General features: G+C 40.9%; 1 long non-coding RNA gene across 3 annotated transcripts in view; it reads left to right on the top strand.

The window, feature by feature from the left end:
* Positions 1-223: 223 nt before the first annotated feature.
* The window catches only part of LOC133543461 (uncharacterized), an 86179-nt gene continuing 69942 nt past the window's right edge, over positions 224-16460 (top strand). For 2 of the 3 annotated variants that reach the window (XR_009804385.1, XR_009804383.1), the window contains exons 1-2: positions 224-324; positions 5145-5248. This is a non-coding gene — a long non-coding RNA (uncharacterized LOC133543461). Of the gene's footprint in view, positions 325-5144; positions 5249-12169; positions 12236-12302; positions 12359-16460 lie in introns of all 3 variants that reach the window. The other variant, XR_009804384.1, reaches the window with a different exon arrangement.

The following is a 16460-nucleotide window of genomic DNA, read 5'->3' as shown; positions in this document are numbered from 1 at the left end:
ATACTAGAATTAATGCTAACGTTGAAATAAAGAAGGGGAAATAACTGTTTAATCAGTATATTTAATTGATGGATAATTGTGTAGTATGATATGTCTCAGAAAAACTTAAATAAAAACAAAACATTAAAAGACATTCTGAACGCATGTGTGTTTTTATGCACAGTTGATCGTCGACTCTTACTGACCTCTTGTGGCGACAGGAAGTTACTACGCCTGATTTATTCAAGCACTTCCGGGTCGACGATGTCAGGAAGTCAGTTCATGAGACAAATGAGAAGCAGACAAGTTGTGTTAGCTTTTACAAGCCTTGGAAAATATAAGTCTGTAAGTAAACTTTTCATCTTGCTTATATACTTCAATATTACTGTGGAAATTTGATAGTAAAATGTTTATGGAAAAACGATTTTTGTGCACTGTTTTAATGAATGTTTTGAGGACTTAAAGGCCTACTGAAATGAGATTTTCCTATTTAAACGGGGATAGCAGGTCCATTCTATGTGTCATACTTGATCATTTCGCGATATTGCCATATTTTTGCTGAAAGGATTTAGTAGAGAACATCCACGATAAAGTTCGCAACTTTTGGTCACTAATAAAAAAGCCTTGCCTGCACCGGAATTAGCAGACGATGTGCGCGTGACGTCACGGGTTGTGGAGCTCCTCACATCCTCACAATCATGGCCACCAGCAGCGAGAGCGATTCGGACCAAGAAAGCGACGATTTCCCCATTAATTTGAGCGAGGATGAAAGATTCGTGGATGAGGATAGTGAGTGTGAAGGACTAAAAGAAAAAAAAAAGACGAGGGCAGTTGAAGCGATTCAGATGTTATTAGCCACATTTACTAGGATAATTCTGGAAAATCCCTTATCTACTTATTGGGTTACTAATGTTTTAGTGAGATTATAAAGTCATACCGGGCTTCACGGTGGTAGAGGGGTTAGTGCGTCTGCCTCACAATACGGAGGTCCTGCAGTCCTGGGTTCAAATCCAGGCTCGGGATCTTTCTGTGTGGAGTTTGCATGTCCTCCCCGTGAATGCGTGGGTTCCCTCCGGGTACTCCGGCTTCCTCCCACTTCCAAAGACATGCACCTGGGGATAGGTTGATTGGCAACACCAAATTGGCCCTAGTGTGTGAATGTGAGTGTGAATGTTGTCTGTCTATCTGTGTTGGCCCTGCGATGAGGTGGCGACTTGTCCAGGGTGTACCCCGCCTTCCGCCCGATTGTAGCTGAGATAGGCGCCAGCGCCCCCCGCGACCCCGAAAGGGAATAAGCGGTAGAAAATGAATGAATGAATGAATCATTCAATAAATATATTTATAAAGGATTTTTGAATTGTTGCTATTTTTAGAATATTTATAAAAAATCTCGCGTACCCCTTGGCATACCTTCAAGTATCCCCAGGGGTACGCATACCCCCATTTGAGAACCACTGGACTAAATGGTAGCACCCGAATAAGTTTTTCAACTTGTTTAAGTCCACGTTAATCAATTCATGATAAGGGGGAGGGGTGAAGCGGGGGAGAACAAGGAACACAACTTGTGGTTCGTGCAGCCCTTTGAGACACTTGTGATTTAGGGCTATATATAAATAAATAAATAAATAAATGGGTTGTACTTGTATAGCGCTTTTCTACCTTCAAGGTACTCAAAGCGCTTTGACACTACTTCCACATTTACCCATTCACACACACATTCACACACTGATGGAGGGAGCTGCCATGCAAGGCGCCAACCAGCACCCATCAGGAGCAAGGGTGAAGTGTCTTGCTCAGGACACAACGGACGTGACGAGGTTGGTACTAGGTGGGATTTGAACCAGGGACCCTTGGGTTGCGCACGGCCACTCTTCCACTGCGCCACGCCGTCCCTTGCACGTACTCATGCACTGCTGATGGCTTCCCTCCTCAGGAATAGCTGGACGAAGTTGCTGGGGAGAGGGAAGTCTGGGCTTCCCTGCTTAGGCTGCTGTCCCCGCGACCCGACCTCGGATAAGCGGAAGATGGATGGATATATATAAATATTGATTGATTGACAACAAATAAGCAGCGTTTGGCAATTTTAGCATGAGATAAATTATATCGATATTACAATATATTTTTTTAAATTCATATCTTGTTTGAAATAATATCGATATATCTTACAAACTCGATATATCCCCCAGCCCTATCAACAACAATAAAGATCATACATGGATTCATCTGCTTTGGAACTTTATTGGAAAGTCTTGGCATATTAGCTGTCTGCCAAGCTGCATAACCTCAATACATTAGTGAGGGCAGAACATGTGTTGTGCTAGCTTTATAGCATTGCAATAGATACAATTGTTTAAAAGGTATTGTAAAACATTTATTAATAGTCGGACTAAATCGTTATTTGTGATAGCCACAGCTTTAGTGTTAATGTTATACACAGTTAAAGATAACATACATTTTGTATGCATTTGTCTAATTAGATTAGCTTCAAACAAGCAAAATATTGGAAAAACATCGCAAAATAAATCCAAAACAGGTCAAATTAAATCAAATAAGAAATACAATAAAAATTAATTTCACATAATTAATTAATCAAAATATATTAGAGATGTTCGATAATGGCTTTTTTGCCGATATCTGATATTCCGATATTGTCCAACTCTTAATTACTGATTCCGATATCAACTGATACCGATATATACAGTCGAGGAATTAACACATTATTATGCCTAATTTTGTTGTGATGCCCCGCTGGATGCATTAAACAATGTAACAAGGTTTTCCACAATAAATTAACTCAAGTTATGGAAATAAATGCCAACATGGCACTGCCATATTTATTATTGAAGTCACAATGTGCATTATTTTTTTTTAACATGCCTCAAAACAGCAGTTTGGAATTTGGGACATGCTCTCCCTGTGAGAGCATGAGGAGGTTGAGGTGGGCGAGGTTGGTGGGGGCGTAGGGGGTAACGGGGGTTGTATATTGTAGCGTCCCTGAAGCGTTAATGCTGCAAGGGATTTTCTGTTGTGTTTATGTTGTGTTATGGTTCGGATGTTCTCCCGAAATGTGTTTGTCATTCTTGTTTGTTGTGGGTTCACAGTTTGGCGCATATTTGTAACAGTGTTAAAGTTGTTTATACAGCCACCCTCAGTGTGACCTGTATGGCTGTTAATCAAGTATGCCTTGCATTCACTTGTGTGTGAAAAGCCGTAGGTATTATGTGACTGGGCCGGCACGAAAAGGCAGTGCCTTTAAGGTTTATTGACGCTCTGTACTTCTCCCTACGTCCGCGTACTACTCCGTACAGCTGCGTTTTAAAAAGTCATACATTTTACTTTTTGAAACCGATAATTTCCGATATTACATTTTAAAGCATTTATCTCTAATCTATATATGTTAATATATCTTATAGACCTCAAAGATGCACATCCCCTTTAGACGCCTCTCGTGTGTTGGGTTAGCTTTAGCATTCATGCTAACATGACTGTTTTGTTTTACTAGCGCTGCATTTAGACTGTCGGAAGAGCACCCACTGTTCCTTACTTCTGCTTTAATGGTGTTAAAAGAGTCACCCTTTTAAAAGGGAGCCCATCCATGAATAATGTTGACGTGTGGGGAAATTTCACGAGGCGGTCTGCGTCGTGTACGCTGAGCTAATAGTTGTTTTGGTGTCATTTCGGTGTTGTGTGAAGATGAGCAACCTCCTCCTCCTCTTCCTTTTAGAAGCTACTGGCTCATAAAGTTTATTGTGTGATGAAATATGTTGACACCTTGATTAAAAAACACGGCACCAGAGTTCCTCCAAGATACATTTTTGCAAAAATGGATGTCAGTGGAGCTGTAAATAAAACTTAGACGGCATTGAACTGTAATGTGCACTTATGATGGTATGTAGGCCTTCATGTTTATTATGATTGTGTTTATTAACCAAGAGTCTTAATTAACACAGGAAGCTTCCACTGAGTAAAGTAAGTCAAGATGTGCAAACAGGTAAACATTTTATTAGGTACCCCTGATCCATTATATCCAATACAGGATATAAATACATTTAGGAATGTTATGATATTGACAAAATATTATCTAAAAAATTAAATTTTTAGATAATATTCAACTTTTTGGACCAGTTGATCTGCCGTTTCTTTTCTTTTTCTTCTATGTCCCACTCTCCCTTGTGGAGGGGGTCCGGTCCGATCCGGTGGCCATGTACTGCTCGCCTGTATATCGGCTGGGGACATCTCTGCGCTGCTGATCCGCCTCCGCTTGGGATGGTTTCCTGCTGGCTCCGCTGTGAACGGGACTCTCGCTGCTGTGTTGGATCCGCTTTGGACTGGACTCTCGCGACTGTGTTGGATCCATTATGGATTGAACTTTCACAGTATCATGCTTTCCTCCTCTCCAAGGTTCTCATAGTCATCATTGTCACCGATGTCCCACTGGGTGTGAGTTTTCCTTGCCCTTATGTGGGCCTACCGAGGATGTCGTAGTGGTTTGTGCAGCCCTTTGAGACACTAGTGATTTAGGGCTATATAAGTAAACATTGATTGATTGATTGATTGAAATGAACTGTATAGTAATATACTAATAAATAATATTACATTTAAATATTACTTCTGACAAAATAATTATTAGTCTGACGATAACAACTCTTAGTAATACCAGTGTTTCGCCTAGAAAATCTGTTAGTTAATGTGGTGGGAGGTGGCGTTGCTCGGGATAGGCGGCAGGACGGGGAAGGGGGCGGGTGGGTGGCAGGAACAGTGTAACTCGGCCTGTCGCCATCATAAAAATCATCATAAATTTTCAGACGACTGTTTCTCCGATGTCTCCATCATGTCCAGAAGTCTCTTCTTTATCTGGACGTCTTCTTCTACTGCATTCAGCCACTTTGTCTTGATTGGAAGTTTTAGTTTTAGTCTGTCGGGCTTGTGGCTGTTGAGTTTTGCCTTTGCATTTTGAATCAAATGTGCCTTTACATTTAGAATCAAATTAATCAGTTATATTCTTATTTTTGCATGAATGCAGAAATGTCCACCAAATGTTTATTTCTCCATCATAAGTCGCTTGTAAAGGTGTTTCAGAGAATTTGGCATTATGCATCCAAACCAGGCTCACAACCGCAGAGCCAAATGTACCCACACCAACGCAGTATCTTCTCATCCAACAGTTTCACCTTTAAGACAGCCGCAGTCCAGCCACCCGGACAGCTGCTGCAACAATCGCTTTGAACAACCAAAGATGTTCTGCATAAACTGTCAGAACTCGTCTCGGGTAAGCTCATCTACATTTTGTATTATAATTGAACTTTACATTCAGAATCAAATTAATCAATTATGATGTTAATCTTAAGTCACACTCACACACGCAACTACTGTTTTTCAAGAAAATTACATGAATACAGTCTTTATTTTAATTTTAGAAGAATGTACATTTTTAACAAAAACGTCATATTCTTATTAGCGTAATGTCGCAGGGCCCCCTTCCTACAGGCTATATTTTTATCCCCGCCTCCCACATTAAAAAAGTCACAGTTTTTTGTTAATGTGAAAGATTTTTATACTTTTTTTGGGGGGGTCAAATATTAATTTAATTTGATGATGTGTTGTGCGAAAACAAATTAATGGAAAATGAAACAGTTCTTTAAAATGTATGTATATACAGTGTGTGTGTATATATATATATATATATATATATATATATATATATCCTGTGTGTGTCTGTATGTATATATATATGTGTATGTGTACACACACACACACACACACACACACACACACACACACACACACACGGTGTCCAGAAAGTCTGTGTACATGGTTAAAAACACATAATTAAAAAACAAAAACAATTGTGATCAATTCTAATGATTTCTGTGATTTTTAATGCATAATGTGATGTGCTTTGCAAAATTCAGGTGAACTCAATGTAATAGATCCGAATTGCCGTCTATTTCAGCACACCGGCTGGTAATGCGTTCTCTCATGTGGTTTGAATATGTAATCCTCATTGAGTAAACTTTGTCTTTCTGCATAACCCAAGAAATCCAGGGGAAAAATGTCTGGTAAACGAAGGGACCACTCCACATGACCTCTTGTTCCAATCTAGTGAGAAAAAGTATCATTCAGCCAATCTTTAACAGCTGTAGCAAACTGGCAGGGGCCCCATCCTGCTGAAATCAGTCTGGAAGTCCCTCGCCTAGGCGCTCAATTTAAGGCATCAATTTGTCTCTCAGCATGTGTAGATAAGTCTCACCCGTTACTTGTCAATCAAAGAAGAAAGGTCCTCCTAGCACATGAGCTACTACAAACCACACCACACCGTTGTCTATGAACGTTCTCATTCATCCAGGTCGTTGACGTCTGAGGGCATTCAATCGATCGCGACTGGACTGTTTGGTTTATCTTAGAAGACGTTTCGCCTCTCATCCAAGTAGGGCTTCATCAGGTAGTGCTCATAGACTTAGATTAGTCAGATCTAGTCTAGCGGCTGGTGCCAAAACCCCAATTATTTATACTCTTAAACCAGGAAGATGTGCCTGGGCAAGGACGGTTTTGTCCTTTTGTAGTGACAAAAAACAACTGTTTTGATGCAAACAAACAATCCTAACTGTCAAAGAAAAGGACAGTCGTTGAAGTGTAATTCCCCCTCGTGAGCATTAAGGTATGGTGTGGCAGAACGATCGCTGTGGATCGACTACTATCAGTCCAAAATAGTCGGAATCCCCGTGCTTAAGCATTCCATTTAGTTCTAACGGCATTCTGGTCACCTCTATGACCAAAATGTTTCCAACTCCTGTTATTTGTTGGAGGCTAAATCGCAGTCTTTTTGGAATGGTTGAAAGGACAGTGTTGAAAGGACAGTGTTGTATGTGGGAGAAAGGTGGTGTCGCAGACCACCTCCTCTGTTCAGGGATGGTTTTTCAACCTTGACATAGATGGCTTCCATCACTCCTCTTTCATACCATCCATCCTCCCTGTCCAGAACCTGTACATTTTTGTTCCCAAAGGAGTGCTGTTTCTCCCTGAGGTGCAGGCAGACAGCTGAGTCTCTATCAATCAATCAATCAATCAATGTTTACTTATATAGCCCTAAATCACTAGTGTCTCAAAGGGCTGCACAAACCACTACGACATCCTCGGTAGGCCCACATAAGGGCAAGGAAAACTCACACCCAGTGGGACATCGGTGACAATAATGACCCAGTGGGACGTCGGTGACAATGATGACTATGAGAACCTTGGAGAGGAGGAAAGCAATAGATGTCGAGCGGGTCTAACATGATACTGTGAAAGTTCAATCCATAATGGATCCAACACAGTCGCGAGAGTCCAGTCCAAAGCGGATCCAACACAGCAGCGAGAGTCCCGTTCACAGCGGAGCCAGCAGGAAACCATCCCAAGTATCATTCAGCCAGTGTGGATACTTCCCAGATGATATGAAGATAGCAAAGGTTATTCCTGTTTTTAAAAACGGAAATAAACATCTTATAGAAAATTATAGACCGATCTCAATACTCACTCAATTTTCAAAAATTTTAGAAAAGCTTTTTAGAAAACAGTTAAATAATTTTCTGGAAAAAAACACCTTGCTTAAGCAGCAGCAGTATGGTTTTAGGGAAAATCGAACAACTACGTATGCAGTAATGCATATGCTAGAGGAGGTTAGTATTGCTATGGATAATGAAGAATTTAAAATAGCCATCTATATTGATTTAAAAAAGGCCTTCGATACCATTGACCACAGACAGTTAATAAATAAGTAGGATAAGTACGGTATCCGAGGGCCAGCTCTGTCCTGGATCAAGAGCTATCTAGAAAATAGAAAACAATGTGTTCAGGTGGATAATACAATATCTGGATTTAAAAATATAGTTTGTGGAATTCCTCAGGGTTCTATAATTGGTCCTAAGTTATTTACAATTTTCATTAATGATTTTTTTGATGCATCAAGTTTCTTAACATTTTTTATGTTTGCTGATGATACAACCAGCCTTTGTTCTGGAAAAAAATTTAATGAACTTTTGGTAAAAATAGAACAAGAAATGACAGTGCTTAAAAACTGATTTGATATGAATAAATTATCACTTAATATTGCTAAAACTAAATTTATGATATTTGCTACCAAAACTGAGGTATCTAATGAAGTAAATATTAAAATAAATGGAGATAAAATTGAGCGCGTCTTTGATACTAAGTTTTTGGGAGTTATAATTGATTATAAATTATCATGGAGACAACATGTAAATTATATAAAAACAAAAATATCAAAAACACTTGGTGTTTTGTATAAAACTAAAGAATGACTTAATTATAATTCTTTGTTAACAATTTATTATACTTTGATACTTCCATACATGACATACTGTGTAGAACTCTGGGGAACCACTTTTAAAACCATAATTAATGATATTGTTTTGCTGCAAAAAAAAGCTGTACGGCTAATAAACAAAGCAGGATATTATGACCATACCCATCCATTATTTTTTAAATCAAAACTTATGAAATTTCAAGATATTGTTCATTATAAAATAACACAGATAATGTTCAAAGCAAAAATAAATACTCTTCCAGAAGGAATTCAAAAATACTTCTCTCTACAGACCAGCAAATACAATCTAAGAGATTAATCTAAGTTTATTTTACCAAAAGCAAGACTCGTTGTTAAACGTAGATGTTTATCTGTTCTCGGTGTTAATTTGTGGAATTCTGTTGGTAAAGAAATAAAAATGAGTGACTCAGTTTTTAATTTCAAAAAGAACATGTCACAATGTATTTGAAAAAGTTATGTGAACTAGAGATGTATGTTTGTTTGGTTAAATGTTATATTTAGAAGGTATGTATGTTTATCTATTTACAAAAAAGTGCATGTGTGTAAGTACATATTTTTGTATTATTTGTTAAAGGGCAACTTAAATGTAAATGCTGAATGACTATATTTCTTTTTGTATTACAAAATTATTAGAAAAGGTAACTTAATTGAATGTAAAAAATGTTATGTTGGGCATATAAGCTTTTTTGCTTCTGCCTGTTTCAGTCATGTTATTCATTTTTGAATCCTGATCTATGTTTGAATATGTTTTTGTTAGACTGAAAATAAACTGAACTGAATTTGAGGTAAAAATTTCCTAGCTGCGTGATTTGCATCGAGGAGGGGGGAGGCTCCTTTTATTGTGCAGCTATACCTAATGTAGTGACCCATGAGTATGCGGTGTGAGGTGAACATCAAGGACAAATGAATGGTCAACCATGTTTTCGATGTATTTAATCCAATCCATCCTTCCGCACCCACTTGATCCATTATTGCTGTGCCTACCGTCACACTTCTCCACCACTCTCCATCTGTTGGCCTCACTCCATCTCTCCTTCCTCACCCCTCCTCCTCGTCTACCATTCATCCACTAAGCGTGCCTTCCTCCACCTCCCTCGGTCATAATGGAGATCATATGTTGAAGCCAGCGCGTTGAAACCCAACACGGGACGTCCACATCAAATAAAACCTGCTGTCAGCAAGCGAGGCCCGACTCTGCCAAAAGGAATGAAACTATATCTGAGCGTGCCTCAACGACACGCCGTAAAATGAAAACCCAAAAGAGACGCACCGACAGACGGACTGACAGACCGAGGGACCACACCTCAACCGGGGACATTCCATTCCTCTTCAACAAAGCTACTTTCTGGACCACAGTTGCTCAAATGCAGATAACAAAGTCAGATCATGCATTTTAAACCATCTTAAAACATTTATGAATTTACCAGACACTGTTTTTGTCAGGAAGTAGAGGTGACGAACCCCAAGATGCAGAGATGGCAGGCTTGGTGCAGGAAAACATGATTTCAATGTCCAAAAAATGCAAGGAAAACACGAACCAGAAACCAGGAAACAGGCAAACTTGAGACAGCAAACAGGAAACAGGAAAGATGAAGAACTGGAGGCAGCAAAACAGTCGAAAGCGTTCAGCATACAGGAACAGCTCACAGTCCGCAGCATACAGCTAGTAATACTCCAGCACTGACTGGAGGGAGAGGCAGGTATAAATAGGAGCCTGATTGGCAATTGCCACCAGGTGTGCCAGACTGCCAATCAGGTACAGGTGAGGGAAACAAGCGCTCAGGGAGACATGCAGAAAAAGGAACCAAAATAAGAGCGCTGACAGGAAATAAAACAAACACAGAGAAAAAGACAAAACATAACCAAACTGTCAGTGAGAATCCTGACAGTAGCCCCCCTTCCGATAACGGATACCAGACGTTCTAGAAAAACAAAAAAAGTCCCAAGTCACGGGAGGGCGGAGGACAGACAAGGCGGTGAATGTCCCCGCAACCAGCGTGGAAGAGTCAGGTGGCGACAAAGAGATGAACGCCGCCGCAATCGGCGAGGCAGTCGCCGATGGGATGGGCGACTGCGACCGTGGCTGACGAGAGTTAGGCATGCCGGCGCCTGATGGCCGACCGTACGTCAGGCCATCTGGAGGTCGGGTAGGCGACGATGCTGGAGACACTAGCAAAGCTGTGGGATGGCCTGCCGGAGAAGAGGAGTCTGATGCCGTTTGCGTGGGCGCAACACGCGACGAGAAAGACTATGTCGTCGGCGTGGGCTGAGTCAGAGGAGCGGGTAGCTCGTCTGTCGGCGTGGGAGGGCTCACCGGGGTTGAAGGCATCCACAGGTAAACCCACCCCCCAGCATCTGCGCCAGCATCCTGTCTAACCTCTCCACCATAGAAATCTCCGCAGGGTTCGTATTTGGCTGGAGTATTCTGTCAGTAAATGGTGGTGACGAACCCCAAGATGCAGAAATTGCATGCTTGGTGCAGGAAAACACGAACCAGAAAGCAAGAAACAGGCAACGTTGAGACAGGAAACAGGAAGAACTGGAGACAGAAAACAGGAACCAGGAAACAGGAAGAACTTGAGACAGCAAACAGTCGAAAGCGTTCAGCATACAGGAACAGTTCACAGTCCACAGCATACAGCTAGTAGTACTCCAGCCCTGACTGGAGGGAGAGGCAGGTATAAATAGGAGCCTGATTGGCAATTGCCACCAGGTGTGCCAGACTGCCAATCAGCATACTTGCCAACCTTGACACCTCCGATTTTGGGAGATAAGGGGCGGCCGTGGTTGAGGTGGGCGGGGTTAGGTGGTAGCGGGAGTGTTTATTGTAGCGTCCCGGAAGACTAAGTGCTGCAAGAGATCATGGGTATTTGTTCTGTTGTGTTTATGTTGTGTTACGGTGCGGATGTTCTCCTGAAATTTGTTTGTCATCCCTGTTTAGTTTGGGTTCCCAGTGTGGCGCATATTTGTAACAGTTTTAAGTTGTTTATACGGCCACCCTCAGTGTGACCTGTATGGCTGTTGATCAAGTATGCGTAGCATTCACTTTTGTCATACACCTTCCGGATTTTACCAGGAGACTCCCAAATTTCAGTGCACTTCTCGAAAATCTCCCGATTTTCACCCGGACAACACTATTGGGGGCGTGCCTTTAAGACAATGCCTTCAGCGTACTCTACAACCTGTCGTCACGTCTGCTTTTCCTCCATACAAACAGCGTGCAGGCTAAGCCACACAATATATGCAGCTGTAAAAAACACAAAAGTGAAATTGCTATTTTAGAAGAATCAGTTTTTTTTATGTTTTTTTTTTTCTTGGAGAAGTTTAAGTATATTAAAGAGAAGTCACTTGCTAAAAAATGTGTCTTTTTTAAGAAAAAGAAACTCCCCGATTTAAAAAGTGGTCATTTTTTCCAGAATTTTTTCATTGTTAATCACAGTAAAAAAAGTATTCTTTCTAGTACTTAAAGGCCTACTGAAACCCACTACTACCGACCACGCAGTCTGATAGTTTATATATCAATGATGAAATATTAACATTGCAACACATGCCAATACGGCGTTTTTAGTTTACTAAATTGCAATTTTAAAAATTCCTGGGAGTTTCGTCTTGAAAACGTCGTGTAATGATGACGTGTACGCAAGACGTCACAGGTTTTTAGGAATTATGAGCGCTACGCACACACACAGGTAAATATTGTCTGCTTTAACGGCATAATTACACAGTATTTTGGAGAACTGTGTTGCTGAATCTTTTGCAATTTGTTCAATTAATATTAGAGAAGTCAAAGTAGCAAGATGGAGTTGGGAAGCTTTAGCCTTTAGCCACACAAACACACAGTGATTCCTTGTTTAAAATTCACAGAGTTGAAACTTTCCAATGGATCACAGCGTACATGGATCCCGACCACTTGTCTACCAGCAGGTTTCGGTGAGAAAATTGTGGTTAAAAAGTCGCCACTTACCGGATATCAGCTGACCTTCTGCCTCCCGTACAGCTGCCGTCGACTTCCCCGAAACACTGCGGCCGAGGACGTACACTTCCGACTATCAGGTACTGTTAAACTCACTAAAACGCTAGCAACACAATAGAAGGATAAGGGATTTCCCAGATTTATCCTAGTAAATGTCTCTAAAAACATATGAATCCGTCTCAATGCAACGCGATTGCAATTGCGTTTTCTTTTGGTTTTTTTTCTAGTCCGTCGCTATCAATATCCTCAAACACGAATCTTTCATCCTCGCTCAAATTAATGGGGAAATTGTCGTTTTCTCGGTCCGAATAGCACTTTTTGTTGGAGGCTCCCATTAAAAACAATGTGAATATGTGAGGAGCCCCCACACTTGTGACGTCATCGTCAGCGACTTCCGGTAGAGGCAGGGCTTTTCTCCAGTTGCTAACTTTATCGTGGATGTTCTCTAATAAATCCTTTCAGCAAAAATACGGCAATATTACGAAATGATCAAGTATGACACATAGAATGGACCTGCTATCTCTGTTTGAATAAGAACATCTCATTTCAGCAGGCCTTTAAAAAAATAGTCCAGAATTGTTTTTCCCACAGAATTTTTATTTTTTTATTTTTTAAAAACAGATTCCTGATTAAAACGTATTGTCCCCAGAATTGTTTTCCCCAACAAAATAGTTGTATTTCACTCCCAAAATGTGTTATTTTCAAGCAAAAGTGTTATTTTTTAGATAACAATTTTTTTTCACAGGAAAAAATAATTTTTTCAAGGGAAAAATGTTTTATTCTTTCCAGTTTTTTTTGTTTTTTCCATCATCATCATCATCATCATCATCATCATCATCATCATCATCTTCCGCTTATCCGAGGTCGGGTCGCGGGGGCAACAGCCTAAGCAGAGAAACCCAGACTTCCCTCTCCCCAGCCACTTCGTCTAGCTCTTCCCGGGGGATCCCGAGGCGTTCCCAGGCCAGCCGGGAGACATAGTCTTCCCAACGTGTCCTGGGTCTTCCCCGTGGCCTCCTACCGGTTGGACGTGCCCTAAACACCTCCCTAGGGAGGCATTCGGGTGGCATCCTGACCAGATGCCCGAACCACCTCATCTGGCTCCTCTCGATGTGGAGGATGGCAGAGCTTCTCAGCCTATCTCTAAGGGAGAGCCCCGCCACACGGCGGAGGAAACTCATTTCGGCCGCTTGTACCCGTGATCTTATCCTTTCGGTCATGACCCAAAGCTCATGACCATAGGTGAGGATGGGAACGTAGGTCGACCGGTAAATTGAGAGCTTTGCCTTCCGGCTCAGCTCCTTCTTCACCACAACGGATCGATACAACGTCCGCATTACTGAAGACGCCGCACCGATCCGCCTGTCGATCTCACGATCCACTCTTCCCCCACTCCTGAACAAGACTCCTAGGTACTTGAACTCCTCCACTTGGGGCAGGGTTTCCTCCCCAACCCAGAGATGGCATTCCACCCTTTTCCGGGCGAGAACCATGGACTCGGACTTGGAGGTGCTGATTCTCATTCCGGTTGCTTCACACTCGGCTGCGAACCGATCCAGCGAACCGTTTTTTCCAGTAAAGAAAAAATAAAAAAATTCCAGAATTTAAAAAATACTGTCAGAAAATTATTAAAAAATATTTTTTGGGAGATTTTCATAAACAGATTCCTGAATAAAACCAATTGCCCGGACTACCCCAATAATTTCTACAACTCTTATTTTTTTGTGATAAAGTGATTGGAGCACATACTTGTATTCTTGAATATTAACATTAATGTATGTATACTTTTGACCCAGCAGATATGATCACATTTTCAGCAGACCCATAATAAATTCATAAAAGAACCAAACTTCATTAATGTTTTTTGTGACCAACAAGTATGTGCTCCAATCACTCTATCACAAAAAAATGAGAGTTGTAGAAATGATTGGAAACTCAAGATAGCCATGACATTATGTTATTTACAACTGTATGTAAACTTTTGACCACGACTGTATCTTATTAACAGGTGTTGTATTCATAATACTTGTATTGTACTGACCGCCATTTTTCTCCAGTGTACATTTTCATCATTTACATGGAAATGGTCACAATGTCGATTTGTCCAAAAATGTGGACTTTAAATCATCGGTCGGTTATATATGAGTGATGAATGTGTTCTCCCCGTGTGGTATTACAAACATGCGCAGCCCGCCCAGTATATCAGACGGCAACATGGCCATTTTTCAGCCCCGCATTACAAAGATAGAGTTGCCCTTCCATGGCTGACGTGTGATAGGGATCCCGAGACCAGAGCAGGAAGATGGATGAATGCGATGCCGGAGGAAGTCGCAGTTTGTCCTGGTCTTCGTCAAGTAGCTGACGGATCAGATGTTATCCAGCCAGGAGGTGTCTCCTCGACTCAACTCCACGCCGCCACAGTTAGTTTACGCAAAGGATAAACTGTGACCTGCGGGTGTAATCCACCAGCAGGCGGAGCGGGCGGTTGCAGAGCTGGCGTAAATGACCGCAGCCTTGCTGGGCATCCTCAAGAAGATCCTAATTGAGCCAAATCTTATTATTTATGGCCACCACTATCAGAGTGCTTTTAAGCAGATCACGCAGTCCTCGAGGAACTGTCCTTAAGACAACGCTGACAAAGTGCCGAGCGGCAGTTCCCGCAATCAGTAGCGTGTGCTCTGACAAGAAAGAGGCAACGGATGACAGCGTATTGACTTACTGGGAAACCAGACTGCCAACAAAGGTCGAATTATTGTCAAACATCGAACATGTTGTATTTTTACAACATGGTTATGAGCGGACACTTTCTGCAATCAGCAGCGCACGTTCTGACAGAAATGAGGCAGGAGATGGCCTTTTCATTGTGAAGCCAGAACTACTAACAAAATTAAACAAAAAAATGATTACGCGTCATATTTGAGTTAAAGTTAAAGTACCAATGATTGTGACACACACATTAGGTGTGGCAAAATGTGTCCTCTGCATTTGACCCATCTCCTTGTTCACCCCCCTGGGAGGTGAGGGGAGCAGTGGGCAGCAGTGGCGCCGCGCCCGGGAATCATTTGTGGTGATTACATTTGTTTGTCCAATAATGGTATGGTGAAAGAATAATGGTATAGTGAAAGACAGTTTCTGCAATCAGTAGAGTGAGCTATGAAAAGAAGAAGGCAGTAAGCAAAACAAAATATATGTTTTATTGCAAAGTCAAGGTTGAATCCTCAATAAAAGTGTAACTATACACCAGGGGTGTGGAAAAAAATCGATTCGAATACGTTGTGTGATTCAGATCGATTCTCATTTTTAAAAAAATCGCTTTTTTAAATTTTTATTAATCCAACAAACCACTACACAGCAATACCATAACAATGCAATCCAATTCCAAAACCAAACCTGACCCAGCAACACTCAGAACTGCAATAAACAGAGCAATTGAGAGGAGACACAAACACGACACAGAACAAACCAAAAGTAGTGAAACAAAAATGAATATTATCAACAACAGTATCAATATTAGTTATAATTTTCAGCATAGCAGTGATTAAAAATCCCTCATTGACATCATTAGACATTTATAAAAATAATAAAAAAAAGAACAATAGTGTCACAGTGGCTTACACTTGCATCGCATCTCATAAGCTTGACAACACACTGTGTCCAATGTTTTCCCAAAGAAAAAATAAGTCATATTTTTGGTTCGTTTAATAGTTAAAACACATTTACATTATTGCAATCAGTTGATAAAACATTGTCCTTTACAATTATAAAAGCTTTTTTGAAAAAATCTACTACTCTGCTTGCATGTCAGCAGACTGGGGTAGATCCTGCTGAAATCCTATGTATTGAATGAATACAGAATCCTTTTGAATCGTAAAAATATCGTTTTTGAATTGAGAATCGAATCGAAAAAATCGATATATCATAGAATTGTGACCCCAAGAATCGATATTGAATCGAATCGTGGGACACCCAAATATTTGCAGCCCTACTATACACCCAATAGAGCATACAGTATCGTCAGCATTTTGATTTGGCAGCAGGGAACATTTCCCTTGTGAGTGAAACAGCAAAAAATGTTTTGTATTTAGTTTGTTTGTTAGCAAACTACTTTCTAGTTCATAGAACATCATGTTAGCATTAGATGGACCGGAGTCCAATTGTCAAACTAATCATCCAACTTTTGTG

This window comes from Nerophis ophidion, linkage group LG26 (assembly GCF_033978795.1).
Source record: "Nerophis ophidion isolate RoL-2023_Sa linkage group LG26, RoL_Noph_v1.0, whole genome shotgun sequence".
Lineage (NCBI taxonomy): Eukaryota > Metazoa > Chordata > Actinopteri > Syngnathiformes > Syngnathidae > Nerophis > Nerophis ophidion.
The sequence above is the reverse complement of the archived record's forward strand: the minus strand, read 5'-3'. Positions and strand labels throughout refer to the sequence as shown.